The following is a 20307-nucleotide window of genomic DNA, read 5'->3' on the forward strand; positions in this document are numbered from 1 at the left end:
TAAGTGTTTGGCAAAGTAGTGGTTTGGGTATCTTTTAGTGGTGGAGATATATATCTTTTATGAAAAGTTAGAAATATTAGCTTTTGAAATTAGAGGTAGTTTTTTAAAATGTAATCTATAGTTTTAAAATAAAATTTTGATTTTTATATGTAACAGCTAATCAACTACTAGTTTACCGAACACTCATACCTAAATTATATCATCTATATTCACAGCTAACAGCTAAAAGTTACCTACACAGCTGACAGCTACTTTCACATCTATATTTTGCCGAACACGCACTAAGGTTATTTTCACTAATAGTTTAAATACTTTATACTCGTATTAGTTTATGATGATGTTGATAAAGCTCTTTTTGTTACACCTTTGTGCTATGTGTAAATTTCCTTCTAAAAACTGTAGGGTTTTAGGTACTTTAATGCGGAATTTCACGAATCATATTTGTTTGCACCTAAATAGAATCTACAAGCATAACATATAAAGAATCACATAATACATACCTTTGACGCGTGATTTCCATAAGCGATTGACTAACAATTAGAGAGATAATAGAGCCCCAAACGTTGATCCTCTACTTAGTCCACGGGATAGGTTTGAACCTCCACTACTGCTAGATAGTTGGGCACGAACACTTCGAACCACCTTCTACGGAAAGGGGAGGAGAAAACCGACCACGAACACCACCAAACCACCACCGTGCACCACCTTACACAAGGAGGTCGTACGGTTGTACGGATGGGAGGAAGGTAGTAAGGAGAGAGATTGTGTGAGGGTAGGGTTTGGTTACTTGCAAATCTATTCTCAATTGACTACTCAAGTGTGTTATGTCAAACCCTAGGCAAGGCCTCTATTTATACATCTATCATATGTATAATTAGAGTCCAAACCAAGCCCACAACACTCTCCCTTTACAACCCATATGGCCGGCCATTCCATGAGGCCCAATAATGGGCTTCTTTATTTAGTTCAATCCAGCACCCTTTTGTGTTACCTTATAGGATATATTCTATTGGGCTTTGGACTATTTGACTAGCCCAAATTAAAGATCGATCATTGATCACGTCTAGCAATAGATAGTGACGACCCAAAAAAACGAATTTAATTATCTCCATAACTTGATCCGTTATATATCTAGTAATTGCACTTGACGAAAGACATAAATCCTTCAAAAACAAATAAACTCTTCATTATTATAGAAGTAGTGAAACATTTTTTTTCTCATTCAAGGTTTTCTGTGCATTTTTATAGAAATTCTTCCACATTGTTTATCCTATACTTGTTCTACTCCGATATTATGCTAACTAGAGTTAAACATGTGCGATTATTCATAGTTAAACTTAACATTAAATATTATTTAATCGAAATAACAAAATATTAATACATAATATTACTATTTTTTAATCTTATACGAGTACAACTAACTAAGGTTCACACATGTACAAATAAATTTTAAATCTTCCAAGTTTTCATCATCCTTTTTTGGAATCAATTGTTGATCGTGCTAGTTGATAAGTTGTGTAATTAACCCCGCCCCCTTGAATTGCAAAATTAATACTTATGAGTTATGAGTGACTTCTTAATAATGATCATTGTTCATCGCATTAAGATTTCATGGTGTTCAAATTTTAAAATATATTTGTGTGGAACATTAGATGAGTTTGTATAGCATTTAAAAAAAAAAAAAGATTTTTTTTTTTTTTTTTTTTTTGACAAGAACTAAATTTATTAATGTAGAACTTAATTTTTTAACTGAATAAATGATAAATATTGAACATTTTTTTTTTGTTGGAAAAAAAGAAAGGATATATTTTTAGTTTCAGTGATTTTTTCTTATTTTTTTATCCAATTCGAAACTGATTTATATATATATATATATATATATATATATATATATATATATATTTATATATCACATAACCTGTAACGGAGGTAGTATATAATTGAGCATGATTTCATATTTTTTTTTATAAGTATTTTTTGTAAAAAAATATTTTACTACAATCACTTCTCTCTTTTTTTTTTTTTTTTTTTTTTTTTTTTTTTTTTATCTTATGCATTTAAAAAAAGAAATTCAACTGAACATGTATATTATTTTTTAAGTTTAATAGCATTTTTGTATATATACAAAAATAAAATTACTTATTTCTTTTCTCTTTGATAAAATTTTCAATTTTAAAAGATAAGTGGTAATATTTTTATTTATAATAAATTTAAACCTTTAATTTTAATCCTACGTGGTGCTAATAAACCTACGTGGCATAATCTTAGGGTGTGTTCTCATTGACTAAACTCAGCTGAACTAAACTAAACTGAACTAAACTGAGCTGAACTGAAATGAAATGAATATTTTATAAGAGAAGGAAATTAGGAGCTGAAATGAACTGAACTGAACTGAGCTGAACTGAACTGAACTGAATTTCAACGTAAGAGAACAGACCCTTATATGTAACGCTTTAAATATACTAATCCTACCTGGCACTCTAGCTCTAATAATTTTTTTTAAAATTAAAATATTACATGATTCTCTAAGATCTTAGGAAAAAAAAACTCCCCATATATATTAGATTAGATTTCCTTTATGATACAATTAAGGGGTATAATTAACCATGATAAAGTGATAATAATGATTGATACTATTTTTTCTATTTTTATTTTTTTTTAAAAGGTTCTACAACCTCTTTTAGCATAATAATACTAGAATACGAAGTATCAAGTAATTAAAGCAAAGTAAAACATGACATTGAACAAATAGAATAAAAAAATAACATTAACGATTTAACGTACAAACACAAAAACAAAAAAATTATCCGACTAACTCATTAGCGTCTCCTTATTGCATCAAAAAAAATTAGCGTCTCCTTAAATAGTTAAATCCCTTTAATTATATTATCGATCCAATATCCACTAGAAAAATATGTCATTTACATTAGTCTCTTATAAAGCTTGATTGACAAAATCAACACATACATTCATTCGTTCATTTTTTTTTAATTTTTTTTAATTTATTTTTTTTTTAAATTTTTTTTGAGAAAGTTCATTTTAGAAATTGAACCATCCAATTAATAGTTATTCATTTTGATTATTTCAATATATGCTCATTTTATATATTTATTTTTTAAACGTAATACTTCTTTTATTTCATAATAAACTAGTGTTTGTCCCGGGCGTTGCTCTGGGTGTTACTTTGAGTATTTTTATCATTATTATTATTAAAGAGCTTGAAAGAATTTATTTATTGGCGAAAATTATAATATTACAATAACAATAATAAATAGTTTTGAACAATTTTGCTTTTATTTCTAATATGTATTTATATACTACCTCCGTTAATGATTATCTGCAACTTTTGAATATTTTATATCTCACAAATAATACTCCAAAGTTGCAGATAACCATTAACGGAGGTAGTATTTATGTTTAGAAGAACATTAGCTTATAGCTTGAATGGTAATAAGTTGATCTTCATTCAATAAGGTCTTGTGTTTGCATGATTTACATATTACTTGTATAACATTAATTTTGTGAAAAAATACAAAAAAACAATTAAAGAAATTAATTAATTAAAGAATAATACTAGACTAATATATATTTATACAAAAATCATCAAAATGACAAAATGTATTACGTCATTTGCATTTCCTTTTATGTATAATGATTTTAAAACAGAATAAAAATTAGTTAAATTAAATGTTATGGAATATATTTTTAATGAACACAGTATTAACATTACTTGATTTTTAATTAGATATTTTTATGAGGATTATGAAATATTTTAAAACCGACCCGATAACAACCTGTTATTTTAAATAGTATTAACTGTTTCGAAAGGAACCGAACCGATAAGAACCTGTTATTTTAAAACCGTAAACCGACCAAACCCGATTTTCAAATTTTGAAACTGAACCGATCCGAATGTTTGAGAACCGATAAAGAACCGTACCTATTATCAAGCCGAACTGAGAACAACCCGAAACCGAGAACCCCGAACCGAGTATTTCCGAACCCAGTAGCAACCCGACCCATTGTAAAATGAAACCGTTTAAACCCGAAAAAAACCCGATAAACCCAAATCGCTTACAACCTGTAACTAGTTAGGACCGAACCATTTATAACCCGTACTAAATTATGACCGAACAATTTACAACCCGTAACCGGTTATGACCGTAGAGGGTTTTTTTTTTTTTTTTGGGTATATTTTATCGATAGTAAAACAAAAGGGTTTAATTTGAAATACAAAGTATTTATATTGAATAGGTTTGGAATTTTGATGTCAATGAAACTCTTATGATAAAATATTATCGTCCTTTTACGAGTAATGGCTTGTGGAACACTAAATTTATTAAAAACATCTGAATCAAAAGGTAAATCTAGATTTGTTAATATCATTTGATCTGAAAATCATTATACAAAAAAGGGACATAAAGCTAAACAACTAATTAATCCTCCATATGATCTACTAGAATAACTAATTAAAGAATGTAGAGGGTATACTAGAAGATATACGTTAATGAAACCCGTTTAAAATTGGAAAAATAAGTTGTCAAACCGACTGAGTTCAACTCGAACCGATTATGACCTAAACCAATTACAACCCGACCCGATTAGGACCCAATATGTTAAGACCCAAAACCCGATTTAAACTGATAAACCCCGTTTTTAAACCGACCTAATTTAACCCGAACCGATTATGACCCGAATCAATTATAACCCGACCCGAAAAGAAACTGTGATAAAAATAAACCAAACTGATACGACCCGAAATTATTTAAAATCGACTCGAACTGACCCGATAATAATTCCAACCCGTTAAAAACCGACCCGTTACAAACCGAAAACCGATAAACCGAACCGAAAACCCAATTGACACTCCTACTCAAAATCTTTTGATACTTTAGAATTTTGAGATTGTTGATTTTAATAAACATTTTTAATTAACTATTTATACTTTATTTTTCATATATATTTATGTAATTTTTTTTTTTCAATATTAAATGATTAAGATTTAAAAATAACCCTAAGAAGTTTTGACGAGAATATTGATAGAAAAGAATTTTCAGATATGGTTAACAGTTAGGACGTAACATTTGTTAATATTTTTTACATTTTAAAAAATCTTCTATTTAGGGTGGATAGGAATCCATGATTTTCTAATATATGATATTGTGATTTTTATTCTTTCCCATTCTCTTATCTGCCACCTCACCATCTGTCGTGTAGCATTATTATATATGAATAGTGCATAAGTGAAATTGTTGCGATTATTACAAAATAAAGGTAATAATAATATTAACAATGAATAAAATGTTTTTTTAATGGATAAAATACAAAGAGGGTTAATAGGAAGACTTGTGTATGAATATCGCTTCTTGTTTATATTAGCTGAATTTTCATGACCAATATTTATAGTTGTGGTTTGAAAGAAACAGCTAGATAATTCTAAAACTTCATTCGTTCACTTATTCCGTGGCAATAATATTCTAGAGTATTTAGGAGCCATGTCAATTGTAGTTTCTTCTCCAATATCATATTTAAATTTATTCAAGAATTATTTAGAATTCTCAAGGAGCTTACACGTGAATAATATAATTCTGGAGAAATCATGAGCAGATAGGAACCTTGCTTAGCTTGATAGATTTATTGAAACACTCCATCAAGATATTGGCCTATAGATTTTGGGCCACACCCTAGAAGTCAAGTACTTCGTAGTTTCTGTGCTCCACAAATGTTGCAATAAAGATGAAATTACGCATCTCAAAGCATATTTTATATGGTAAATATCTATAACTAAATAAGAGTAAAAATTATTAAAAGTTGATATTGTGAAATTATATTACGAGATGAATTTAACAAGACTTCACATGAATATGTGGTCAAACAAGCGTGATAAATAGTGTCAAATTCCAACCGTTGCAATATTACACGAAGGGAGGAAGTATAATTTAATCATGATGACCAACGTCTCATTCTTTTCTCATCTTTGTAATTTAAATATATTAAGTGCTGTTGACTTGAAAATTCAAATTCAATCCATTGCCTTGTTTCTTTGATTAATTCTTATGCTCAAAGTTGATTTCAATATACAATCCCAATTCAAATTCCTAAATCCTAATGGAATAGACAAGCAATAAATGATTCTGATTATTCAATTCATCATATGATGAATAATGTATACACTGTCTGATCTGAAGTATGTGACACCAGAATTAGAATGCAATTCCAATTACAACAGAGAACACATTTTTGCAATTTCGCTACTTAAGACACCAAGCTAGTCCTCCAAGCATCAAGTTAAGTTCAGAGTCTACCCTCGATAGATGACATGCTCCTTGCGGTCATGTGCACTCCGTGTATATACTCTTGTACTCCCTCCGTCCCTTAATTATATGTCTATTTCTCTTTATTATATGAGTAATAAATGAAAGAAATAGGGATATAATTAAGGGACGGGGAGAGTACAATAGCAGAATGAGTAATGGTATATGGAAGATGCAATTTTATCTTTATTAAGTGGATATGTTTTAAAGCACGCAGCGAGCATGACTGTTATTTACTTTCTTTTGGCCTCATCGTTGTGGGTCTCGAACCACAATTCAAGAGCTGTGGCACGGGACTCAAGCTGCCGCTGGAAATTTGATCTTGCAGCTAATTTAGATGTTCATCCTGATAACATTCAAGAAGATTGCGCGTTACATCATGTTAGTTGAGACGAACACTACAAGAGGGGGGGTGAATTGTAGTTGAGTTCCTAGTGACTACTTTTTCAAATATAAAACAGAATAAAACAGGAACTTCAATGCACACAGGATTTTACGAGGAAACCTTCTAGTGCCCAACTAGAAGTAAAACCTCGACCCTACCTTAGGGATTTCAAACACAAACAATTCCACTATAATAAGGCAAACACCAAGTTACAACCTATTATAATCAAACCTCTACTCACAAGTTCCTGAACAAACTTGCTACAGAATAGGACTCTATTCTACCCAGTCTAAGTCCCACACTTAGACTTTCTCTCGTACTCCCTAAGTACAGGCTTTCCAACTTCTCAACAGAAGCTCTTTCTCTGTATGCAATGATAACAAAATCACTCACACCCAAATAACCCCAAACCAATTACAAGTAAAACACTTAGTATATGATAGGCAAGCTATGCATGAAACCCGAAACTAATATGACAAGATGATAAGCTTGGCAAACTTACACAATTAAAGCTCTGTAAATTCTTCATGCATAAAACTCACAAAAACCTAAACTCCTTTTATTCTCTACTATTTATACAAGTATTACTTGTATAGAAAGTAGGTTTTCTTAAAGATAAATAAGTTAAACTTAACTTATCTTTTCACACGGTTTTTATGTAAATCATTAGAAGAAAATCTTTTCCGAAAAACAAGATAGAAAGATTGAGTTAAAGAGTATAATATCTTTTTAACAAACCGATTTTAAGAAATAAATGTTTAAAGAAAATCTTTTTCGAATTCTATCTTTTATTTTTTCCGATTTTAATTTATTTGCCAAGCCAACTTGTCACGCTTCTAATAGACTTCATGCATATCCTACTTAACATATTTAACAATGAATCTACAAGATAAAATCTTAACTAAGTCATTGTCGCGCTGCGCTCTTGTACTGGTAGGTTTACTTGAGCTTCACGCTTACTAAGTTCCTCCAAAGATCTTAGTCAGCCATCTTCAAGTTCCTGTGAAGGAACGTTCCTGTTAGGGAACTCAGTTCCTGTGAGGAAACTCTTCTTCTGTTTCGAATAACCTTCTCAAATAAAGAACTTCTTCAAGTCTTCTTAGTTTCAGTTACATCTTCCATCTCCAAGATCAATTCCACCTAAACTAAACAAACACTTGAAAAACCTTTATTAAATGAGTTTGCTGTAGTTTAAGTTCATCATCATCAAAACCTTTAAACATCAACAATTTCCCCCTTTTTGATGATGACAAACTTAAGCAAACTCTTAGAGAAGATTAAAACAAAATAGAAGGACGTATTTTTGTATTTTTTATTTATAAACAAAAAGTAAACACGCAACTGAATAAAAGACAAAAACTAAAAACAAAAACAGACAAAAATAACTAAGACAGAAGTAAACTAATCTAACAGCATTATATCAGAAAAAAAAATCTGATACTATATCAACTGGAACCCAGAACAACTTCAGCCTCCATGTTTGCTTCTTCTTTTCCCTCTTTTGGCATTATCAAAAAGTCCTGCTTTTTCAAGTTTATTAAGCATCTACCTACAGCCCCACAAGCAATTCATCGAGTGTGGGAAACTAAAGGCAGCGCTGCTAAACAGCCTCAAGTAAGATCTTCCCTTCAGCATAAGAGTTCAAAATACACATAAACACACAAGTATAAGCAAAGTTCCAACTTTTCATTCAAAACCAAAATATTTATCATCCAGTTGAACAATTTAGAAATATTTACAAACAAAATTTAATTGTTCAAATACTAAAAACAGAAATTAAAATTGTTCATGACTATGACAGTGAAAATAGGCTAGGCTGAATATGAAATAGGGCAGGCTAGGTTTCAAGGAACTCCAGAATCTTCTTGAAGTCCTCCTTTGTCTGTTGTGCAGAGGCTTCCAACCTTTCTTCAATACCCTTGAGTTTCACCAGGAACTCCCCCTTCTGTTCCCGTAGAGCTTTGTTAAGTTCTTGCTCTTGAAACTCCTTTTGCTCTTGAAGTTCCTTGTTCTGTTTTAGCACTAGATTCTTGAGTTCCCTCAACTCCTTCCCCTGCTCCTGTACCAACTTTTCCAGAGTCAGCACATGAAGCTTTCCAGCAGAGTCCTTCATTTGACTCTCAACCCTTTCCATTCTGTCAACCAGTTCAGCAACTTGCCCATTGAGGATACTTTCCTCAACATCCAACTCCAGTGGCTGTTCCATACTAGTTTGAGGAACACCACTGGCAGAAATCGTCTGGCTCTTCCTCACAGGCTGCTCAGACACATCCTTTTCCTTCCTCTTCCCTGTTACTTTCTCTTTCTTTTTCTCTCCCTTCTCTAATTTTTGAATTTTTCCTTGTACCACTTCCAGACTTAACCCAGCAAGGGTTTCCTCATTGATCACATTTTCTGCTTTTCATCCAAAGCCCCATATCTTCCTTTTAGAACTACTCCAGCATTTTCAAACACAGTAGACAAAATGGCTCCATACCCCACTTTTGTTCTACTGGGAACACAGTGTGCTAAGTGCTGGTACATTAAAGAAGGAAAGTTGACCTTAATCTTCTTTGAGATACAGAAGATTACTGCCATATCCATCAAGCATGCTTCCCTCTTCTTAGCAGTCCTAGGCAAGATAGTCTTCTTCACCAGATTAAACAACAGCTTGTTTAGAGGACTAAGATCATTATGACTCATGACCTTCTTCCCTCTCTGACCACCTAATTCCTCAACTATATCACCAGCCAAGAAATTACCTACATTGATACTACCCTTTCCCTTTAGGTACGTATCATACCCCTCAGTAGGTGTTTTCAGAATTTTACCTAGGGTTTCGATGTTCAATTCTATTTTTACACCATTAACAACACTCGATATTATCCCTAATTTTGCTTGAAAATTTTGGAAAAATTCAGTCATAGCAACAGGATACAAATAGTTTGCTGAAACCCTTGTCATCAGAAATTCCCAACCTTGGAACTTAATTAAATCAAGAAACTCTAAAAATCTTGCTTTCCTACACCACACTACATCAATACGATGTCCTACTACATACCTTCCTGCTTGTGACTCAAGTTCCGCTTGATCAGTCACTTCCTCTTCTTCATCTTCTTTTTCAGATTCTTCCTTTTCTGAATTGTTCTCCTCTTCTTTATCTTCCTCTTCTCCCTCACTTATCTCTTCTTCTTATTTGTTCTCCTCTTTTGTTTCTTCTGAATTTTTCCCTTGAGCAAAATCATCAACTTCCTCGATTTGCTCTTCAAGAGATTTTTCGCTTTGTTTCTTCTCTTTCCACTCTTTTAGTCGTTGAAGAATGTTTGAGACAGAGGAATCTCCTTGATCGCTCTTACTTTCTACTTCTTTTGGTTTCGGAGGAGATTTTCTAGGGTTTTCAGAAGTTTTGTTTGAGGTGGAGGACGATTTGTAGTTTACCATGGCTAAGGGAGATGTTTCTTCTTGAATTGTGTTTTTGGAGTGTTGTGATTCTTCTGAGGAGATAAATTCAGCAATGATCACCATTGATGCTTTAGGAAAGGTTTTAAAGAGGTTGAAAGAGTTTTTACTGAAAAGGATTAATTTGATGTGACAGTGAGGTGAAAGAAGTAGGTGAAATCAGCTTTTATAATAAATGAAGCGGTGTGAGAGAATTTAGGAAGTTTCACTGTTCAGTCATTAATTGAACAAATTCAATTAATTTTTCAAATTTCAAATTACTGGATGAATCTTTTTAAAAACTTAACTTTCCAAATTCAATTAATCTTAAAACGAAGTTTCTACAAAACACAATTGGAACACGCTTTTTACATGTGTGTAATGTACATATTTGATAACTTATACAGTTGAGCAATTTAATGAACTTACCTTTGGTAGTTAACAACGGTGACACTTTAGCTATGTTTATCACACCAAGGTTGTGGTAGAAGCTCTTTTTGCTCTATTTACATTATTTTTGACTTTGCCATATCTTGGAACTTCAGAGGCTAGTACTTCAGCTTGATCATCCCAAGTTCCAGTCTCAATTTCTCAAATCTTTCTCTGTTCAAGGGCTTGGTTAGATATCTGCAATTTGATTTTCAGTTTGGCAAAATTCTAACTTTATATTCCCTTGCTCCACATTATCTTTTAGAAAGTGATGCCTAATGTGGATGTGTTTTACCTTTGAGTGTTGAACTGGATCCTTAGAAATACATATAGCACTAGTATTATCACAATAAATAGGTACACATTCAAAAATAATACCAAAATCTCTGACCTGTTGTTTTATCCATAGAAATTGTGAGCAACATGCTGCTGCTGCCACATATTCAGTTTTTGCTGTAGATAAAGCAACTGTGTTTTGATTCTTGGAACCCCAAGAAACTAAACAAGGACCTAAAAATTGTACCATACATGAAGTGCTTTTTCTATTAACCAGATCACCTGCATAGTCAGCATCGGTAAAACTATTTAAATCAAAAGAATCACTTCTGGGATAGAAGAGAATCAAATCATCAGTTCCTTTCAAGTATCTTAGAATTCTTTTTACTACTGTCAGGTGAGACTCCTTTGGATTTGCTTGGAACCTTGCACACAGACCTACACTAAAAGATATGTCAGGTCTACTAGCTATTAAGTAGAGTAGTGAGTCTATCATACCTCAATACATAGATTGATCAATGCAAGTTCCAGATATAGCACTAGTGTAGGGAATAATTTCAAGCCTTAAAAATCCCACTAGCTTGAACCCCACCGTGATCATACATTAAAGTACGGTGGCGTCCAAAAGGGAAGAAGATAGAGCAAAAGAGTCGCCAACAAGTTTTTAAGGAACTTGTAAACCGTTCACGAGGTGAAGGTTACACCCCTTAACGATCCAAGAGATCGTCAACTCCATAAGGTCATGAACCAAATAAGGGTTCGGGGATAAAGGTACAAATCCAACCTAAAAGAGATTGAACCTGCCCTAATAATAGGCCTCTACTTTATTCTGCTCGTATTCATGTGCGCTTTCTGATTAACATGCAATCAATAGGATTACCCTAAACCTGTTTAATCTATGTTGGTTGAATATAATGCACAAACAAACTATTATTGGCGATCACTTGAATTATAATCACAATAACCCTAAACAAGATTATTAATTATCTTATTAAGCATGATTACAAGTACAAATTCCCTTTAAACATGCATAAAAGGCGTGATCAAGCAATAAATAATAAATATAATCAAGCAACATAATAAATAATAAATAATAATCATGAACAATTATTATAACAAATTATAATTAAAATAATCATGAACAATAACGAATATCATAATCATAGCAATCATAATCAATAATAATCATAATAATCATAATTATAATAATATTCATGTTAAAGCAAAATAAAAGTAAGATCCTAGGCATGATACTAACAAGATTAATAACAAACCCTAGCATGTCACTAAGCAATAAAAATCAAATCTTTAACCCTAACATGATACTAACAATCATAAATATTATGAAGAACATAGGAAGCATCGCAGGAATCATATTATATATTTGATATTAAAATTACCCTAGACATGATACTAGGAATATCATAATAACAATATGAACATGATTTCTATATCATAATATCAATTAAAACCATTAAAGTACTTACTTTGATGCCTCGTACCTCTTTCTAATAACAAAATACACGCGTTAGTAACTTCAAGGAAAATAATAATCAAAACAATTAAATTAAATAATTGAAATAGAGATTTGGGACCAAACCCTCATAAATTAAACCTTTCACGTCTAGGGCGAAGACAACTTCGAATATGGCTAGGTGTATCTAGATCTTGTGAATGCGGAATTTTGTATGAAAAACAAGGTAAGAAAGAGATGAATGAAAGAATGCTAAAGAATTAATGATTGTTGATGAAAGCTAATTAAAACTAATTGTTGATGAGAATTCGTGAATGAAAACGGAGTTTTTGATACGATATCTATAGAGAAAATCAGCAAAAAAAAGATAATTTAACAAAACAGAGTCCGACGCTCAGGAAACAAGGTTGGCGCCAACCCTGGCTAGCTGGCGCCAGGCACCAGTGGCTAGCGCCTGGCGCCAAGGCCTGGGGTTGGACGCCATTCTTGATTTTAACGTGTTTTCGAAAATACGATAAGTTTACCGTACTGGAGGATAAAATAATATAATTTCTTCGAAAATGCTATTTGATTTTGACTAAAACTCTGAAAAGTCAACAAAGTCAACTTATCAATGCTAATTGAATTAGGAATGAAAAGAACCTTCTAGAAGAATCTAGAAGACTAAAACCATTCCTAATTGCATTAGGAATGATAAATCACATTAGGCCCTCCCCTAGATCATTGGGCCGCACATAAACCTCAAACCGGGCCCTGTTTAGTAAATTGGCCATAACTTCCTCAATATTCATCGGAATTGGGCTCATAATATATCGTTGGAAAGGTCTTTGCAAGCCCCATCCAACTACACTATTATTGGACCCATATCATGGACCAACCAAACAGGATTGGCTGTTTTCTTAAAATAAAGTTTTCCAAAACAGAGAGAAGAGAAAAGAAATAAAAACTTTCCGCAACACTAGACCTTCCACACTTTCGCTTCATTCGATTATGATTCGACGTGAAAGGTACTCATCACTGGGTTTGGTTTTGGGGAGACACAAATGGGTGTCTACAGAAGCCCCCACTTTGACTGAGTTTGGAGAAACGCAAGTTTCGAAAACAAAAGTCAAAGTATCGATAGGGACGGAGATTGATTCAGAACGTTCTGCGATCCTAAATCAATCTTATAACGCCGATACCTGCAAAACTAGCATTAGTTAAACAGATAGAAGAGTTAAGAAACGCGTATCTTGCACCGTCGAGCACACGTCTCTGAAAGTAACCGATTTGTTTTGATGACCTCCTACAAGCTAGAGAATGCCATCCCGCTTGAAAACCGCTACGCCTGTAACTGCTTCCAAATTAGAAGATTTCTTCGCCTGAAACGATCCTCCTCCGCTATGATGATATTCCGCGTCCAAGGGAATACCATCGAAGATTATTTCTCTTGAAACAATCCTCGTCCGCATTGATAATATTCCACATCCTAGGGAACATCATCGAAGATTATTTCTCTTGAAATAATCCTCATACGCATTGATAATATTCCACATCCTAGGGAACACTTGAAATAATCACCAGTTGTTTGTGACAACTCTCCGCAAGCTAGGGAATGATGTCGAAGATATCTTCTCTTGAAGTCATCCTCATTCGATGCGATAATCTCCCAAAGGAAATTACCGAAGATCCACGCCTGTCGATCTTTAAAAGTTCGCCTGAACTTTGCCTCCGCTATGCCTGTACGTCGGCGCTCTTTTGCTTTGAACCTGTATGTCGGTGCCTTTTGCTCTTGAACCTATATGTCGGTGCCCTTTGCTAATGAGCCAATGCTTAGGCGCTTTAAGCTAAGTGAAACGATCTCTTATCAGGTCGATCACTTTATGTAATCAAGCCGATTACTTAATCATGTCAAATTGCTTAGAGGGGCTAACTGGCGTACCAAGGAACCCAAAATATGTTGTATAAGGCTAGCACAACCTCAACAGGTGGCTGAGTGCTTTGGCGTCGCTGAAAAACTATCAGCGCCAGCCATTTGGTGTTAGCGCCAGGCGCTGATGTTGGCGCCAGACGCCAAGCCCAGATTGTGACGCCAATGCCTAGGGACTGGCGCCAGCACGGGATTTTCTTTTAAATGCCCGTTTCTTCTTCATTTGCTGCTCTGTTCGTCGCGAAATTTCTCGAAAGAAGTCCGAAACTTCAATTGCTCATTGCTTGCTCGTTTCTCAACCGAATTCGCTCAAATTTGTTGCAAATCAAAGCTCTTCTCATCTATTTTCCCGATCTATGTAAGTTTTCCTCAAACTCACACCGGTTTTTATGAATTCTTGGCATGAATATTCACGAATTTCATGAAAATTCGAATTCTATGATGCTCAATTTGCTTTGTTTGTCAAGTTTTATGCCATGAAATTGCTCGTTTATGTTTATATATTGCCTTGGGAGTAATTTGAGACTTGTTTGACTCAATTTGGTGAAGAAATGAGCAATCTGCCATTATTGGACCTCTTAAGGTCGTGAAGAACAATGTGGCTTGTTCTTGACATTTTTTCTAGCAATTCTTGTTCAATTTGTCACAATAATCACTATAGTGTTGCAAGAAATTGTTTGATTACAATTTGAATTTGTGCTCTGTTTTAGTACTACGTACTCTGTTTTTGCGAACATAGTATCATGCGGCTAGGCAAACCTTAGATACTATAGAACCTTAATTTGTGATGATTCTGCACAATGTAGCATGGCTAGACAGCGAGGCTCGGGTTCACGGTCTCGAAACACCCGACGGGAGCATGAGCCCGTAGAGGATGACGCCACGCCGTCCACTTCGCTTGGTCGACTTCCGGAGTGGGACGAGCAGACTCTGTTCTTTGCCCCTGTCCACCACATTTCTAAGAGGGTGAGACGGGGAACCGAGCCCGGGAGGACACGGCATCACGGCTCTGGCTGTGACGGTCTAGGCGATTTGTACATGATGCACATCGCTAGGGACCTCGAGACGAGACTCCTATGGGAGTCCTGCGGGCTAGTTACTCTGTTTGAGACCTCCGAGGCCGTGGTCGCCTCCAGCGGGGATCATCACGTAGTGCGCGCTTTGGTGGAGTTCTTCTGGGACACCACCAACACCTTCCATTTTCCCTAGGGCGAGATGATGGTCACCCCCTCAGACTTCAGTCTCATCACAGGACTGGAGTTCACTTCTGTGCCACTGCCGTTCGACGGTGGGATCGACGTCTTTTCTTCGGAGGTCGAGGAGTTGTTGGGGCCGATTGCTATTCGGGCCCGAGCTGAGGTCGAGACGACTCAGTTTAGTGCTAGAGGGATTCGCCGCTCGACGCTGGCAGCGGCTCTTGATGACGATGCGACCACCCGAGAGCAGCGGGTGCGCATCTTTGTGCTGATGTTGTTGTCAGGGACCTTCTCCCCTGACAAGGGTAGTAGGGCATTGCTTTACTACCTCCCTGCTGTCCGTGATCTCCAGCGGATCGGGACTTATGACTGGGCCAGCTTGGCCTATGCTGATTTCGTTCGTGCGCTGAGGGACTCGTGTTGTCATCGGTCCTTTAGGACGAACGTTGCTTTATCTGCTTTTTGGAAGGTCGTAGAGGTAAACATTATTCCCTATAAAGTTTAGCCCTACATATTAGTTAGCATTTATTCACACTTCTAACTCTTTGTAGATCTAGTTCTACGAGCACTTTCCTTTTGTTGCGCCGGCGAGAACATCGCCGAGGGGATTTCCGGTGAGCGCCTCTTGGGGCGGCCAACACGTGGACATGTCTACTGCACGTGTCCGGAGCTGGATCATCTCGGTATGACTTTTAATGTTTATCTTGCTTTTCCGCAGTGTTTTAAATATGTTCTTGCCTGATTGATGCTTTTTATAGGGACCTGAGGTGGTATACCGACCGTGGGGCGGTTGGACAGTCCCTGGATTAGCCGCACAGTACTCTGCTGAGCGTCGCTATTTTCTGGGGACCTATGGAGCGGTCGCGTACTTAGGAGAGAGAGTCGCTAGACAGCACTCTTCTGATGTCTTCGTCGTTCCTGCTCCCCCGCCACGTCACATGTTCGACGAGGCACGGTTATCGAGCATGGCTGAGGGAGCTAGTACCCTTTGGCGGTCCCATGTGATCCTTGGGCGGTGTTACACTGAGGAGCTACTACCTTTATTAGCTCCAGCCCCTGTACCGGCTGAGGATGTGAGGGTAAGATTCTTAGCTTTTTATTTTTCGCTAAGTAGCCCCCAGGTAATACTTTACTGATTTTTTTTTATTATCAGGATGGTCCTGCTGAGTTTGTGCCGCCCCGTATGTCTATTCACTACCAGGGGATATACGGGCCGATCGAGGAGATGATTTCTCCGGCTCCCGAGGGCGAGCGCTTCGTAGAGCGGTCGATTCCTCGCCACCAGACTAGTGTAAGCCTAGTTTAAATTCAGAACTTTTTTGTGTTTGTTTATCATGTATTTGCACTGACTTATTTCTCTGACAGTTTTCACACGAGGTGGTTTCGGTTATGGCACGATGCATAGATGCCTTCCGGAGCCAGCTCGTCCGGATGAGGAACGCGGCCACCTGTCGTCGGGATGACGTTGTCCGAGAGGTAAACTTTCTTCACTCATTATTTCTGCATTATGGCTTCAGTTTTACCTTGTTTCTGATTTAATTCTTTTTGCACGGCCAGCCTATCGCTTCTCACACCCGTACAAGACCTGAGGGGCGGAGAGATCCGGCGAGGTCTAGCTCGAGACGTCGTCGTACTTCGTCAGGGGGTAGAGGCGGTCGTTCTGAGGCTGCTCGAGCCGATGTTGCTGAGGGCTCGGGATCTTCCTCTGAGGGTGCTCCTGCTGCACCGGTAGGAGAGGCTACCTCGGCTTTCAGAGGTGGTGGGATGTACAAGGTCGGCTCGTCATCGCAGAAGCCTCCGCGGCCTCATCCTCAGGTTGATCCTGGCTGGAGTGGTCCCATCTTGAGTCTTCCTCCTCCTACGGAGACTGGAGCTGGTGTTGAGGCCGGAGCTGGTGGAGAGGTGACTCCTCGTACGGCGCAGTTTTATGGCATGATGGGCCTACGTCCTCCAGCGCCGTAGTCTGTTTCTGTATATATATTTTATTTTGACTTTTTATAGAACTTTGCCTTTGACTCACTATTTAGACGCATTTTGTATTTTTATGTTATCGTAAATTTATTTGATTGTTTATTATTATGTTAGTGTATGTTAGTGTGTGCAAAAGAAGTGTGATAACAATTTTGCGCAAAAATTCCGTCATTTTTATTATTGATGGAGGATATTATCCGACTCTTTCCCCTAAAAAGAAAAAATAAAAAGGAAAAGAAAACGGAAAAATGCCGGTTTTTTGAAAATTAAAATAAAATCCAAAAAAAAAGAATGAGATAAATTAAAAATGATTGCTATATTTAATTAATTAAAAAAAAGATAGAAAAGATATTTAAGAAAATTAAACGGGGCCATAAAGTCATTAACTGACTCAAGTTTAATATCAAAAACGCAAACTGAGCACGCGCAGCTGGCATGGTGACTTGGCGCCAGCTGGCGCCGCACTATGGCGCATGGCGCCAGGCGCTACACTTAGCGTGTGGCGCCAAGCTCTGGCGGTTGGCGCCAATCACGGGTGTTTGACGCCAATTGACGTTGACTCCGTGTTTCGGTCTGATTAAAACTCTTCGCAATTTGTGCATAAATAGCCCCCTGCTCAGCCGATTCTTCTCATAATTCCAGCGAAAAAATTTATTCTCTTCTTTAGAAAAAAAACATGTCTTTAGACACTAAAACCTTCACCCAATACACTCATGAATGGTGTCGATCCCTTAATGCTAGAGACAAAAAAGAATTAGATTTATTTCACTTGGGGGGAATTTATGGCATCAAAGGGGTAGATCTAGACCTAGACTTCATACATACCGCTTTAGAATTTTGGAATATTGATACGCATTGTTTCAGAATAGGGTATGATGAGATTAGCCCTTTGCCAGAGGAATTTGGTGCTATCTTAGGCTTCCCTGCAATAGACCTGGTAGTAATCCCTAGAGTAGATGCATATTACTATAAGGATTTCGAACGCTTCTTTAATTTAAAGGAAAGGGATTTAACAAAAATAGTAGATGGAAATATAGTGAATTTGAAAGAATTCGCACGCTATTATTTTGATAAACCTCTTTCTGAGTCCTTTCATATATATAGAAGAAGGGCGTTTTTATTTTGCATGCTCAATCAATTTTTTCTTAGTAGTGGTAAAAATAATGAGGGTCAATCAATTATCACCACTGTACTAGAACAAATTGAATCAGGGAGGAATCCAATGCCATTAATAGTTGGAGAGACCATGATTAGTCTCGATGAATTGAAAAGGGACCCAAAAGCGCCTTTTCGTGGTTCTCCAATTTTACTACAGGTAGAAAAATAATATTTTTAATTACAGAAATCAAAAAAATATATTTTTGTATTATAATAATAATTGTGTTTGCATTGCAATTTACAGATGTGGCTAATGGAGAGGCTAGGATTAATTAGCCCTCCAGATGACATTGAAAAATATACTCCTAATTGCTTCGTGAGAAGAAAGAAGCGCATCCCTAAGATTGGGCGCCATGGGTGGAGAAAAGTCTTTGAATCACGTGATTTTGCTATCAAATGGGTCATCCCATGGTGGAAAATAGAAAGGATGATTGGTGTTAACAAGCAACCTTTCTGCCGTCTTCCAAGCTTGTCTCGCGTAACATATTATTATCCGTGCAGGGTAAAGAGACAATACGGCTTACTTCAAAATATTCCTTCTGGGGATCTTCGTCCTCCCTATGAGTACCCTGTATCTCAAGAAGTAGATAGATTTGACGCTTACTGGAGCGCTAGACCTTTATGGGAAGTGATTACCCAAAAGGTTCCCCCTTCTTTACCTAATGATGTAAAGTAATGGTTGCTGAAGAAATCTTCGATTGATCAGGGTAGAACCGATGTGAAGAATCGTCTAGGTGACAGGGTGACACCTGCCAAAGAACGCTTAGGTGCAAGAATTGAATTCAAAACACCTTCAATGCCTAGGAAGAAAAATACTACTAGAGACAAAGGAAAAAGGAAAGCTAACACCGCAAACAAAAGGGCTTGGGTGGAAAAGAAGCATGGAATGCTAGCTGAAGGGGAGACAATCTACTCCAAAATTGAATGTAGGTCCTCTAAAGGATGCCTACTAGCTAAAGTAATGGATGAAGAGGAGGAAGCAGAAAAGAATTGGAAAAGAGCTAGAAAGGAAAAGAAAGATTAAAAGCATTGCTTAGCTTTAGATTTATTAGACTTAGATTGTTATCTAAAGTTAATTTATTTCAGCCTTATTTAAATGTAATTTTATTTTATTAATGAAATTTCAGCTTTCAATTAAATTGTTCACTTTAAATTTATTTTATTAAAGCAATGAAAATCGAAAAAAAAAAAATTAATTTTCCAGAAGTTCTTCGAGTACGGAAGTCGAAAATTTTCCGAAAAACACCGAAATTTGCCCAGATTTTATTTCCAAATTGGCGCCAGTAATTGGGGTTTGGCGCTAGCTATTGAGGTCTGGCGCCAGGCGCTAATACCATCGGCTGGCGCTGATGACTTCTGGCTGGCGCCAGGCTCTGTTCTGCGACGCCAATAATTTGCCGATTTTCTATTGACTTTTTAATTCATTCTGGAATGCGGAGATGTCGAAAAATAAAGTGGCCGCACCCGTAAAGGGTTGCCTACGTATCCTTTCCTAAGGAATCAGGCCGAACGTAGCTCTCTTGAGTATCCTACTCAAGTAATTATGGGTAGTATTTCTTAAGTTGGTCATGTTTGAGAATTCATTGCCATCCATATCAGTTAATTTTGCTGCACCACCTGACAGGATTGCTTTGACAATGTAGGGGCCAGACCAGTTAGGTCTAAATTTTCCCCTTGGATCTAAAACATTTTTCCTTAGTGCTTTTAATACCAAATCCCCTACTTTGGTATTTCTTGTCTTGACCTTCTTATTAAAATGTCTAGCCATACGAGTTTGA

This window comes from Chenopodium album, chromosome 6 (genome assembly GCF_948465745.1).
Source record: "Chenopodium album chromosome 6, dcCheAlbu1.1, whole genome shotgun sequence".
NCBI classification, from domain to species: Eukaryota; Viridiplantae; Streptophyta; class Magnoliopsida; order Caryophyllales; family Amaranthaceae; genus Chenopodium; species Chenopodium album.